The sequence below is a fragment of the Gopherus flavomarginatus genome, chromosome 4 (assembly GCF_025201925.1).
Source record: "Gopherus flavomarginatus isolate rGopFla2 chromosome 4, rGopFla2.mat.asm, whole genome shotgun sequence".
Classification (NCBI taxonomy): Eukaryota; Metazoa; Chordata; order Testudines; family Testudinidae; genus Gopherus; species Gopherus flavomarginatus.
In genome coordinates this window covers 120,225,109-120,239,962 of record NC_066620.1, presented here as the reverse complement: position 1 = coordinate 120,239,962, position 14,854 = coordinate 120,225,109, and positions in this window count along the sequence as shown.

The following is a 14,854-nucleotide window of genomic DNA, read 5'->3' as shown; positions in this document are numbered from 1 at the left end:
AAGTGCTGGAGAAACCAATGAGGGGCTGTGCTTCTCTTGCCCTGCTGCTCACAAATAGGGAAGAATTGGTAGGGGAAGTGTCAAGGTTCCTTCCCCACTCTGAACTTTAGGGTACAGATGTGGGGACCTGCATGGACACTTCTAAGTTTAATTACTAGCTTAGATCTGGTATCACTGCCACCACCCAGAATTTTCAGTGTCTGGATCACTCCCTGTCCCCCCAAAACTTTCCCCTCCCTGGGTGGGGACTTCACCTTTCCCCTGGTGAACACAGATCCAAACCCCTTGGATCTTAAAACAAGGAGAAATCAATCAGGTATTAAGAAAAAAAGGCTTTTAATTAAAGAAAAGAAAGTAAAAAATCATCTCTGTAAAATCAGGATGGAAAATACTTTACAGGGTAATCAGATTCATATAGCCCAGAGGAACCCCCTCTAGCCTTAGGTTCAAAGTTACAGCAAACAGAGGTAAAATCCTCTCAGCAAAAAGGAACATTTACAAGTTGAGAAAACAAAAATAAGACTAACACGCCTTGCCTGGCTGTTACTTACAAGTTTGAAACATGAGAGACTGGTTCAGAAAGATTTGGAGAGCCTGGATTGATGTCTGGTCCCTCTTAGTCCCAAGAACAAACAACCCCTAAAACAAAGAGCACAAACAAAAGACTTCCCCCCACCAAGATTTGAAAGTATCTTGTCCCCTTATTGGTCCTCTGGTCAGGTGTCAGCCAGCTTTACTGAGCTTCTTAACCCTTTACAGGTAAAAGAGGCATTAACCCTTTACTATCTGTTTATGACAGAAGTAGAAATGGGTGGCAACCTGGGCAGCAGTGACCATGAGATGGTTGAGTTCAGGATCCTGACAAAAAGAAGAAAGGAGAGCAGCAGCATACGGACCCTGGGCTTCAGAAAAGCAGACTTTGACTCCCTGGAGGAACTAATGGGAAGGATCCCCTGGGAGGCTAATATGAGGGGGAAAGGAGTCCAGGAGAGCTGGCTGTATTTTAAAGAAGCCTTATTGAGGGCGCGGGAACAAACCACCCAAATGTGCAGAAAGAATTGCAGATATGGCAGGCAACCAGCTTGGCTTAACAGAGAAATCTTTGGTGAGGTTAAACACAAAAAGGAAGCTTACAAGAAGTGGAAACTTGGACAGATGACTAGGAAGAGTATAAAAATATTGTTCCAGTATGCAGGAGTGTAATCAGAAAGGCCAAAGAACAATTGGAATTGCAGCTAGCAAGAGATGTTAAGGGTTACAAGAAAGGTTTCTACAGGTATATTAGCAACAAGAAGGTCAGGGAAAGTGTGGGACCCTTACTGAATGGGGGAGGCAACCTAGTGACAGATGATGTGTAAAAAGCTGAAGTACTAAATGCTTTTTTTCCCTTGGTCTTCACAGACAAGGTCAGCTCCCAGACTGCTGCACTGGGCAGCACAGTATATGGAGGAGGTGAGCAGCCCTTAGTGGTGAAAGAACAGGTTAAGGACTATTTAGAAAAGCTGGACATGCACAAATCCATGGGGCTGGATCTAATGCATCCGAGAGTGCTGAGGGAGTTGGCTTATGTGATTGCAGAGCCACTGGCCATTATCTTTGAAAACTCGTGGCGACTGGAGGAGGTCCTGAACAGTTGGAAAAAGGCAAATATAGTGGTTATCATTAAAAAGGGGAAGAAGAAGAATCTGGGGAACTACAGATCAGTCAGCCTACCTCAGTCCCTGGAAAAATCATGGAGCAGGTCCCCAAGGAATCTATTCTGAAGCGCTTGGAGGAGAGGAAGGTGATCAGGAACAGTAAGCATGGATTCACCAAGGGCAAGTCATGCCTGACCAATCTGATTGCCTTCTATGATGAGATAACTTGCTCTGTGGATATGGATAAAGTGGTCAATGTGATATATCTTGACTTTAGCAAAGCTTTTGATATGGTCTCCCACAGTATTCTTGCCAGCAAATTAAAAAAGTATGGATTGTATGAATGGACTTTAAGGTGGCTAGAAAGCTGGCTAGATCATTGGGCTTACCGGGTAGTGATCAATGGCTCAATGTCTAGTTGGCAGCCAGCATCAAGCGGAGTGCCCCAGGAGTATGTCCTGGGGCCAGTTTTGTTCAGCATTTTCATTAATGATCTGGATGATGGGATGGATTGCACCCTCAGCAAGTTCGCAGATGACACTAACCTGAGGGGAGAGATAGATACACTGAGGATAGGGATAGGATCCAGAATGACCTAGAAAAATTGGAGGATAGGGCTAAAATAAATCTGATGAGGTTCAACAATACAAGTGCAGAGTCCTGCACTTAGGACGGAAGAATCCCAGGCACTGCTACAGGCTGGGGACCGACTGGCTAAGCGGCAGTTCTGCAGAAATGGACCTGGTGATTACCATGGACAAGACGCTGGATATGAGTCAGCAGTGTGCCCTTGTTGCCAAGAAGGCTAGCCGCATATTGGGCTGCATTAGTAGGAGCATTGCCAGCAGATCAAGGGAAGTAATTATTCCCCTATATTCAGCATGGGTGAGGCCACATCTGGAGTATTGCGTTCAGTTTTGGGCTCCCTCCTACAGAAAGGTTGTGGACAGATTGGAGGGATCCAGCAGAGGGCAACAAAAATGATTAGGGGGCTGGGGCACATGACTTCTGAGGAGATATGAGGGAACCAGACAAGCAGGGCAGGCTTTAGGAAGTGCGGGGCCCAATTCAAACAATTTCAACATGGCCCTTACAGGGATGACTTAAAAAAACCCCACATATGAAAAAACTCGTGGGGCTTGTATTCACGGGGTGGTTTTCTGAGTCTTTGACGGCACTTAGGTGGTGAGTCCTTCACTCGCTCCAAGTCTTCAGCGGCACTGAAGGACCCACTTCCCAAGTGTTGCTGAAGACCCAGAGTAAGCAAAGGACCCACCGCTGAAATGCCGTTGAAGACCCGGAGAGAGTGAAGGACCCACCACTGAAGTGCCGCTGAAGACCCAAAGTGCCTCCAGGTGAGTAAAACTTAAAAAGGCGCCTCTAGCCAGGGAAGGGATTCTCACTGGGCGCGGGGCCCTCTTAGGCACGGGACCCAATTCGGGGGAATTGGTGGAATAGGCCTAAAGCCGGCCCTGCAGACAAGTCTTATTTAGTCTGCAGAAGAGAAGAGTAAGGGGGGATTTGATAGCAGCCTTCAGCTACCTTAAATGGGGGTTCCAAAGAGGATGGAGCTAGACTGTTCTCAGTGGTGGCAGATGACAGAACAAGGAGCAATGGGCTCAAGTTGCAGGGAGGAGGTCTAGGTTGGATATTAGGAAAAACTATCTCACTAGGAGTGTGGTGAAGCACTGGAATGGGTTACCTAGGGAGGTGGCGTAATCTCCATCCTTAGAGGTTTTTAAGGCCTAGCTTGACAAAGCCCTGGCTGGGATGATTTAGTTGGGGATTGGTCCTGCTTTGAGCAGGGGGTTGGACTAGATGACCTCCTGAGGTCTCTTCCAACTCTGTTCTTCTATGATTCAGTGATTTGATGGCGATCACCTTTTCTATTTTTGCAGGATTAATTTTTTAGACCCAAAAGTTGCATGTTGGAACCACACCGCTCTGATACCAGGTAACCTCCAGGTATCAGGAATATGTCCAAGAATGAAACTTGAGGCACAGAGCTCCAACTCAACATCTAATATCAGACTGGTCCTTTGACCCACCTCATACCAGAAATTTTTGGTAGAGGGCACTCCCAAAAGATATGAGCTATTGTAGCTCCAAGGGAGTTACATTTCCAACAGCAATCAGCATTTATGGTGGTTTTTTATGTCCCTTCTCCCCCCACCCCCAAAGATATCTTGGATCTGAAAAAGAAAACCGCTGGGAATTATATGGCAGAGAACAGTGTTTCTTGCAATTCCCTTGTGTATTTTTTGTAGGGATCTTTGTTAACAGAGCTGTTGCTGGGGGAAAGTAGGAGCATGATTCTTTCTTTTTCTCTAGAACTCTTGCTCTTCCCTTCCCTCCCTTCTCCCCCCCCACCCCAAAAAAATTTAATTACTTGCCCTGGGCAAGTAGAATGTTGCAAGACATGCATGTCTGGGCGTATCGTATATTTGAATGTGATACCTTTCCTAAATTGTTTGTGGTATATAACTATCCCTCTTCTAAATCACTGCCATATTCTCTCACTGCAATTCTTTCTCACAGCAGAAAGGAAACTGTTGTATAAAATCCTTTCTGCCACTGGATAAATCAGTGATGCAATATAGCTATAGCTCGGCCAAAGTTGGGAAGAAAGTCTGTCTCCTAGAGAAACGAAAGAGACTGTCCTGGGGTGCTGAGAGCCATTGAACAAAACTGTAAACCCTGTATGTGATAGGAACCACATCAAGACAGAGGGTGCAGCAGCACCTCCAGTTCCAGCACCTATGGATTGCATGTCTAAATCAGTAGAAAGGAAAAAGGGAGAAACAAACTAATTTCAGGCTCTCTTACCTAATGGGGGAAACTGGCATTTGTTCAGAGAGAGATTGTTGCCACTAAGCATCATGTGGCTAATCTGAAGTCACGTGCATCAATAGCAAGTCAGCAGAAACTGAGGCAGTGTGGATGGAGGTTTTTCAGGCAACAATTGCACTGCACATGGTTGGAAGAGGGTCTAGTGCAAACTTCAGGAGGTGAATTCACAGACCCATACTCAGAGGTGATGTGTAGGTTAGACCCTCTTACACTAACTCAGACTCTTTCCAGACTTGGGGGATCTCAGATTCTCTGAGCTGCTTACAGTCACTCGATCAATTGTACAGGAGAGTCTAAGTTGGTGTCCCTTACTTGCTGATGAGCTGGAAGAAGAATTAAGAAGATATAAGTAAATAGGGCTGGGATAGCTTTAATGAATGCCTCCTTCTAGATCCTCAGCATGACATCAGTTGATGGGTTCGAAGGGAGCCTGAGGCAGCTCAAGTGTAAGGCCATCTTAAGAATACACATCTCTGACTTCGGCCTATAGAGACTGGCTGTACTTTGCATGTTGGGCAATTATAATTCATCTGTATTTTGTTTCTCCTATTGTTAAACATGATTTTTTCCTGTCCATTTTTCTTTACTTGCTCTTAGTTGTCTCTTTGCTGCCCTTTCCCAGTCGCTTAGCCAGTGACAGATTAGAAGGCAAAGATGGAACGATCAATTAGATCATCCAGTGCATTTCCCTGTAGTGCAGGACTGTTATTTATCCAGTATATTTGCTATTGTTTTGTCCAGTCTACGTTTAAATGAGCTCCACTGCTTGGACCAAATTCTACCTCCATTAACACCTTGTGCAACCCTAATTGTAACAACAGAGTTGCACAGGGTATAATGTATAGAGACGAGGGAAGGACCTAACTAAAATTGGCTGCCCAGAAAAGATGGGCTTTAAGGCTGAACAAAATTTCATTAAAAAAGAACAGGAGTACTTGTGGCACCTTAGAGACTAACAAATTTTTTTGAGCATAAATTTGTTACTCTCTAAGGCGCTACAAGTACTCCTGTTCTTTTTGCAAATACAGACTAACACGGCTGCTACTCTAAAACCTGCCAAAATTTCACTGATAACCACAGAGAAATTAGCTGAAGACTGAATACTAATGGAGTATTACTTAATATAAGAACACTAGTATGAAAATAACTTGGTATGAAGGGTGTATGCATTTTGGTAACCTGAAATTTCATAAATAAAATCCACAGTACAGGTCTGAACTATACTTAGCTAACGTGGTTTGAGAATAGTAATCTAGGGTTGTAAACGGGTTTATTTTAGGGAGATTCTGTGAATTTCTGACAAGATTTTATTAAAATAGTAATTCTAACTTTCCTTTTACTTGCTGTAGATCCAAATGCTTCAGTGCTTTCAAGCCTGATCCAAAGCCTATTGAAGTCAATTAAAAAAATTACTTGGGGTCATTCCATCACTGCCCAGATAGGTCAGTTGCTGGGTGAATATTTCTACAAAATTCTAGACTAAGGGCTTGTCTACATGGAGCGTTAGTGTGCAGCAAGCCAGGGTGTGACCGTACAGTGTTCCAGCTTGCTGCTCACTAACTGGCAATGGGGACCCTGCTACTGTGCACTAGAGGTTCCCTAGTGGGCATGGATGTACTCACATTTCAAACAGGAGTATGACACTTGGTACTAAAGAACTTTTCATGTGCCGTAGCAGGGTCTATACAGTTAGCACGTGGCAAACTAGTGCCCTGGAGAGTCAAACGCTGGCTTGCCAGGCATAAACTCTCTGCGTAGACAAGCCCTCAAATAGTTCTCTGGTCTTGTTGGAGATACGGTAGCTTGCTGCATGCTGAATAATGATAAAACCACATGGAGCTGCTTGGGCATTAACGGGCATTTAGCTGTTACAGTAGGTTTCATTGTAATATTTAAGGCTAGCACAGTGATATCAACGAGGAAGCCTAAGTTAGAATGAGGAGGTAAATCTCTCTGATAGGATTCAACAAATGTGGCTTCCACTACAAAAGGTATGTACAGCTGCACTGCTCCTTCTCAGTTACAGCCTGGCTTGGAATTGCTGACTCTACTGAGGTGATGTTGATGAAGAAAGATGACGATGACAAGTTAAGGTGGGAAATATGGCTTATCTGTCAGTATTCAGCAGTTACTTGTTACAGTGACTGACCCAATGCTGCCAGTTTGACCTGAAGCTCTTGCTTCTCCTGTTACGTGCTGACAAAACAGCCAATTGTGAAACTTTTCCATGGCAACTTTTCCAAAGTTCAGCTATTGGTTGCTGATTGCTATGGCAATAACTGGCAGACAAGCCTATCAGTTTACTAATGAAAATATATTAATGCATCTTTATTCAAAGACACACACACACACTTTTTCATTTGCATTATTTAAATGAGATTTATTTTAACAACCCCCCTCCTACCACATTAATTTTATGTGATCAGCTGTGTCCAATCACTGTGCTGCTAATTTCATACAGTATCATTCCCTCTTTCTTCTACTCCACAATTTTCTCAACTCTCACTGTAGCTCAGCCAGCAACACTCTTGTTCCTGGGTAAGAAGAATGTGGTTTCAGGTTCCATATCAGCAAGAGCTGATTAGGGTTAAATGGGACTCAGATCCCCAATCCCCTAGATTTTGGGCTCCACCTCCTGGGATGGCTCATTCTCCCACTCGGGGGATGGTTTTTCCCTCCTCTCTCACTAGATCAGAAGGATTCTTATCTTCCTATAGCTCAGAGGTGGCCAAACTGCAGCTGGCGAGCCACATGCAGCTCTTTTACCATTAAAGTGCAGCTTGTGGATCCTCTCATCCCCCCCCCCCCCATTCTCCACCTTGGGGTGGGAAAGTTTGGGACTTCTGCCTTGCAGCGGGGTGGTGAGGTAGGGGATTCTGCCCAGCAGGGCTGAAGCCCGAGCGTCCTCCGGCACCTCCTGCAGAGCTGAAGCCCCCGGCTTTCAAATTTCTGAAGATTGTCATATGTGGATTGGAGGGTCAGTAAGTTTAGCCACCCTTGCTATTGCTCCTGTGTCCTTGATATTCCTTTCAAGTGAAACAGACAAGCCCTTCCCACCAGGTAACTTACCTGGAGCAATCAGCTGTACACCAGCTGCTACCTACTACATTGTCTCTGATTTACTGCCCTGTCCATGGCCCTCCATTTGTGGGGCCTAGATTCCAAGACTTTTGCCCTATTCTTCCCCCGCACAAGAGGGCAACCAGTCATATCCAGTCATGCTAATCCAGTATCCAGTAGGAGCTGCACTCTTGATGCTGTACTTTAGGGGAGGTGTTAAGCCAGGGTCCCTTTGGTATAAATATTAACAGACACCCGTCGGTGGACTAGAACATGTGGTACCTCTCACCTTTTCAAAAAGAAGTGGTGGGATTTTTAAACACGCACTCATACAGCCAGAATACTTGATAGGTATCTAAATGTACCACATGTTCCAGTCCACCTTTGTTCTCCTGTTAAAACAAGTTATAATGTTCAAGGCTTGGCCTGTGAGCATTATTGCCTGCTGTAACAGCTTACTGGCATTGACTCATTTATTTGTATAAATGGATTGAGAATTGACATATAACTGGCTCTTCATTAAACTTAACTCCCTTGTTCCACTGGCTAGAATTTGATTGCTTGACAGTGTTAGAAAACAGACAATAGTTCATTAAACTGCACAGGATTTGAGCATCTTTACTTCATTTTTGAAAGAACAAAGGCAATGAAACCGCAAAAGACAATAAGAGTTTATTCTTTCCTTGGAGTTTACCAATTGCATTCACTAATGTCTCCATTCCTGCTAACATTTTCTTTATGACTACGTAATGCTGATGCCCCTGGGTGAGTCTTCATGAACAGGAATTACGCCAGTGATCACCAGGTATTCGTGTATGAGCCTCTCTAGTCTGAGCTGAAAGAACCCATTTTCTTAGCAGGCTCATCAACCTCTATGGGACTCACTCACCACTGGAGGGGGACAGAGCACCACAAGATGTGGCATGGCTTATAGCTGTTAAAGCTATCAGCAAGATAGCTGTCACCACAACAATTAGCTCAGAAAGGTCATTCATAATTGACCTTGTATTTTCAATTTTACTTCAGTACATTGGTACTCAGAAGCATCTGAAGAATTCAAATGTTTCCTGTTTCAGTTGTTGGTCTGAGTCCCTTTATATGCCTCAGGTCCTTTTCTATTAGTGAGTCTTTTTGTGTAGGCTGCCTTTGACTGAAGGTCATACAGGCAAACCTGTTTTTCATGTCTTCTTCAAAAAGGTACCTAAATCACAGCATTACTGTTAGTTTTTTCCACTTCTGTCAGAAAGTGGTGTGTGCCTTCCTGCCATTTCAGACTGATCATATATTTCTCTGCACTAAATGGGGATTGTGGATTAAATGCATCTGGCCTTCAGAGACTGTATCTAAAAATTCTGCAGTACTTTGAGATTGAACCACCAATCTTCTCTCCAGGCTTCTGACTTTGGAGCCTGTAATGGGGTGGGACTCACCCCTGCGGTGCCCCCTGCTGGTTGCCCAGGGAATTAGCTTTTCCAGCTCTGGAGTGCCCTCTGCTGGCCCCCATGTCCTTCCCAGACCCCGGTGCCCTTTTACATTGGGTGCTGCCCCCTGGCAGTACCCCCACAGATACTCTGCTGGCCCCCACAGTACCTCCCCTCCTCAGGGAACCCCTAACCCCCTATCCTCATCTCACCTCAGTGGCTACTGCCAGTCACCATCTAGCCCCCTGTTCACTGGGGAATACTGCAGTCTGTAAAGGCCACTCATCATTGGCAAGTGGAGTTTGGACCTGCTGCCTCTGCCTACCCTGGGCTGCACCTCTGCAACCCCAGTACCCTTCCTGGCCTTTCATCAAAGGTTTTCAGCCTGGCGTTTTTCCAGGCTGGAGTTCTTCCAGCTCCTCTAGCCTTCCCCCAGCCCTGCACCACTCTAGATAGTTTGCTCTGTTCCCAAGCAGCCAGGCCCGACTCTCTCTACTGCCAGAGAGAGACTCTGACTGAGCTCCTGGCCCACAGCCTTTTATAGGGCCAGCTGTGGCCTGACTGGGGCATGGCCCTAGCTGACGCTGCTTCCCCAATCAGCCTAAGTTTTTCTCTTCTCGGAGCAGCCATCTCCCCGGGCTATTTTAATCCCTCTGGGCAGGAGCGGGGTGACTATCTCGCTACAGAGCCATAAACTGAACAGTGTTTTATTTAATCTGTAGCCTCACTGACAATAGAAATGTGCTGTACTCTTTGCACATATTGGGCCAGATTCCACCCCAAACAGCAGCTCTTTTATGATGCTCTGGTGTAAACAGCCCCTGCAGAATCCTTCTCTCCTGATGAGGAGATTCACTGCCTGGCATTGACCTGATGTCATTGCTTCATGCCAAGCCTCCTCCCATAACCCTGATGTGGGATACCACAAGGGTGTGCCAGAAACCAGGGTCAAAGGTGACTTAAACTACTTTTGCCCCATCCCTCTGATTCTGCTCTCTGTGCAGAGGAACCTGGCTTATTCGTTTGATTTAGCACCATCACCAGATTGCTCCATCTTCAAATGGAGCCATTGTTTTAATTTCAATTGCATGCTGCTCTGTTTATTTCTTTTCTTAAATTTCACTCCCTAATTCACCCCACGTAATTCACATCATGAAGATCCAGGCATTCATGGAAGTACACTATTTATCAGCTTTTCCATTTTGATTCTTGAGGTACCTGTGTCAGAAAATCACTGCACCTTGGGAAACTGATTAGATTGTAATAGCACATGGTAGCATTAACCTCCATATGCTGCTAGTTCTGTGTAGGCAAAATTGTGTATGTTCCTGGCGAAAAGGTTTCCTTCATACACAGAGTGCTTTTGTGATATGGGTCTTTGCACAATAACCTTGCACATCTTTGTGAATGCCAGCACATAACCTTCTGGGGTGGTTTTCACCATATACTAGCATACTGGAGATCAAAGAAAAGCCTGTTGAAGAATCAGTGTTATCAGAACTTGTTCAGAGTTCCTTAGCAATAGACTCTGGAGATGTTACTCAGTAAGGTAGGGTAGGGGAAAGTGATTGCCTGACTAGAAGGCATGTGCGTTCACACATGCGAGCAGAGTTCCTCTGGGCGGCTTCCACTGGCTCCCTTGACACCTTCTAGGAGCAGTGGGCGCTGTCGGGGGTTCTCTGCTCGGTGTCCCCGTCAGGCTCCCTTATGACCCTTTGACTGCACTCCTGTCTCTGTTCTTTTATTAGTTGTCCCCCAAAATCAGTTGGGTTCTGAGGTCCTGTAGATCCTCCCCTTAGGCTGGTGGGGGGGGGGGGGATCCTTTAGCAGTGGGCGGGCTTCTGCCCGCCCACTTCCCGGAAACCCAATAGGTAGAAGGAGTGTGCATTCATCTGTTAGGCAGGGAGTTCAGGACTTCTGAAGGATGGCTGGCTTAGTTATTGGCTTGGCAGGCAGTAAAAGTCTAATAATAGGGCAAGATAGATAGCTGGGCTCCCAGAATCTATATGGCTAGGAGACTGATGATGAATTCCAAGTTTAAAGAGACCAGAGCTGAACTTTAGGAATTAAAAGTTGTTTACAGGTAAGGTAAAATTTATTGAATACTGTCATTAGTCGTAGAATAAGTAGTAACAACTTAGTGGACTGTTTCCTGGCCAGTACCGGGCCCCATCAAAGATTAAGGATATTGTTATGCCTAGCGCATTCACAGTATTGCCTCATTCTTTCTGCTTTCATATGTATAGATAGGTTTTTATGCTCAGTTTCTCTGACTCCTTTTCTTTTCCCATGTCTGCTTTCTTCCCACACTATCCCCTCCTCATTTTCCGCTGGTCATTGTGTTAACAAAATTAATTGTTTTGTGCTGAACTATTCAAATAAAGATTTATAAATAACCACAAACCAACCACCTTTTTTTTTGCTTTCAAATTCTGGGCCAAATTCATCGCTGGCACAAGTGGGCACAACTCCACTGAGTAGAGTGGAATTGCACCTGCCTATGCCAGCAGGTGCAATTCTAGCCCTCTTGGAGGAAAAAAGGCATCTTTTTTGCTGACCGCATCCAGTGGAGAAAAAGGGGCAGAGAGTTAGGCCTGTAGAAAGCCCAGGCAATCATCAGAATATTGCTAGCAGGACCAGACCGCAAACATGCCCTAAGTATTGCAGTGCTGACAGCTAATCAGCTAGAGCATCCTGAGAGAAAGATGCCCTTGTCTGGCATGTTGTGTGTCCTGTCCATAGTGTCGAAGGGCAAAAGGATGGTGGCTGCTGGTGAGTGATCAAGTGGAGTGACAGGTGCACTATTCCTGGTGGGAAATATCCCCTTCCCTTTTCAGTGAGAATCATTTACAATGATTATATTGTTACTGGCAATATTATTGTTTGCCATTTTGCACCTATAACAGATAAGCATGGCTACAGTTCTCTATGAGGGCTCTGGACATATTATAAATCGTGAGTGGACTTGATCCTGACAAATGACCCTGATACTCAGCACCTGCATCTGTATATACATCTCACAAGGTTCATGATGACCAATGTGATATAAGTTTTTATTTGAGACCTTACATGACATGATTTATAGATAATTACTATGAAAGCAATGTGTTAGGTGTAGTGAGTTTGTAAGGCCTGATAGGAGGAGTTGTTTCAGAAGATTGAACCACCAATGGGCCTCTGTGCCATACAAGCCAATTACTGTAGCTCAGAAGTAGTCAAATGAGATTGATTAAAACAGTTTTGTTTTCACACTCACAACAAATATTTTAAAGAAATAGTTTTTAACAAAAACTAAAAGTTTGAAAATTCTACATTAATTAAAGAGAAAATTAATGATTATTTAAAAGAACATATCCATAAAAATGATAAATAATGTTAGAGTGGTTCCATTATAGCAATAGCTCTGTTGTCATTTTCATGACCATCAGTTTTATTCCGGGATGACACTTCAGAAACATGTACTCGGACCAGAAACAAACATTGTTCTATGAATAAAAAAAAGCTGATTCTTAAGTTGCAGCAGGCTGATTACAAAGTGTATGTGTGTGTGTTTCCGTGTGAGCTCGTTTTGCATTTGGAAGCTCTACTTGAACACAAATAGCTTTTCAAAGTTATTTCTTAAGGGGTTTGGTGATACATACATTCTGCTCTGCTCTGGTAATATGGGACAATCTGGGTGTCAAAATATGGTGGTCAGATTCTGATCTCAATTACAGTGGTGAAAATCACGAGTGATCCTATGGAGTTACTCCTGAGGTGCAAGTGAGATCAGCATCTGGCCTGGAATTTGCATCATAGAACTCCGCAGCTTCTTTGGAAGACCAATGAATATAGTGCCAGATTCCCAGCTGCTGTAAGTCAGCATAGCTCCATTGAAATTAATGAAGCTTTGCTGATTTACTCAGGTTGATGATGATTAATGCCATAAAATCTATCAGCTGTATAGTGCATGTTCTTAAAATTCTCTAGTTTCATATTTACAAAAGTGATGGAGCTTCCTCTCTCAGATGACAATACTTCTAACATTTAATAAAAAGAAAAAAATCAAATGAAGTTTTGTGGGACTGGGAATTGATAGGGCTTGGGGGTTGGAATGAGGATGGAGATTTTAGAGCGAGCTGGATTTCCTGACTTTTGTCAGGATAAGTGAGACTTTTTATATTACTTTAATATAGACATTTTCACTTTGTGCTTTTTCAGAAATACTTCACTAAAACCAAAGGCAATTGAACCATTTTGTAATTAATTAACATTGCCCTATATCTCAATATAGCTCTGCTGCATAAACAAGAGATCCTTCTGTGTAATTTAGGTCTAATTTAACATGTAATATGAGGGGCCCAGGATAGAGTTCAAGGGATTTCAACTGCATCAGAAGGAATGGATTCATTTAAAATTAAATTTGATTCTAAGCATCTGATTTTAATAATTGGAAAAGTGCAGGGTATGAGACCTAGAGTTGCAGTGTATAGGCAACTTTTGTATTTTTATGCACTGTTTTGCTAGTATAACAAGTTCTGGTGTGCAGCTTTGCCTGACCTTGAGTCCAGGGAGCAGGATATGTGCTCCCAAAGGCACAATTAGGGCCCCTTGCATTTACTATATATAAAGTGCAGACTTTACTTGCATTAGGGAGACCTCTCAAATACTTACATTCAAGAAGTGCACTATCAAAACTACATGTTCATGAATAATGTCCATTTATCATCAAGCTGTATAAATTTATAGCCGATAACAGTCTGGTAGATAGTTATATTATCTGCTTTCATCACTGTCACATATTGATCTTGTGCAATGAAAGACTTGCTATGAATGTGGATATGTCATAAAAACTTGCCAGGCATAAATTAACCATGAGCTATATTGTGAAATGGCTTTCAGTTCAGCTAGATACATGACGTGCACCTGGTACAAAAACTTTATTTTTAACATCTTGCCAGTTTAAGTCATACAATATCTTCACAAAAAGGAAAATCTGAACATGACATTTTGGGTACATTAAATTATTTTTATATTCTGCATTAATTGTGTGTGTGTAAAAATGAAAATCTTTGTAGTTGGAGTTGTTAGATTTATGGGACACGTTATCAAATGATAAGCCTTTGAATTAAGGACCATACTAAAATGATTTAAATGTGGACCTTGTTACATTCGTTTTCAATAGACTCCCAAACTTGGGGCCCAGTAATTTTTATCTTGACTTTAAAATAGCTGGTTGGTTTGTTTGTTTTTCCTCAGAGATAACTAGAAAGTGTACATCATCTTAATCAGGTAATTTGCTTACAGTGCAGGATGGAAAAGAGCAATATAAGTTTAAAAAAACACTTTGTTCTAAATCTTATGTAAAAAAATAATACTTAATAATAAAAACCCAACTCATGTTACTTTAAATTATTCTGTTCTGTGCTTTGGCTCCCTGGCCTGACAGTGACACCTGCTGGGGCAAGCTAAGCCTTGGGATTGTTGGCTTGGAAGGTCCTGTCAGCAGCAGCTGAATTGGAAACAGAAATGTTGTAGTTTCACCAAAATTCTATTGTTTTTGCCAAATGGTGTATGGAAAAGAAATGCTACCAGATGTTCTTATGTTATTAATATTATTACAAATAATACTCCCTATGGGCTAGAGTCCAGCTCCTGGGGCATCTGGATTGCACGTGGACAAGCAGAAAGTGCAGGGAATCTAATTCCTCCTATATCTTGCACATCTGTAAAGGAGGCCCAGCAGACTTCTGGTGTTTGAGCTCCTTGAGTGCCAGTTGGAGGGGGAGTGCTAGCACTGCCGGTGGGCCCAGGTGTCATAATGTAGGGAGGGCCTTTATAAAGGCTCTGCTTCCCCCTCCCCCCTTCACATAGGCTAGTAGCTGCACGTAGTCACTGGCAGCAGGG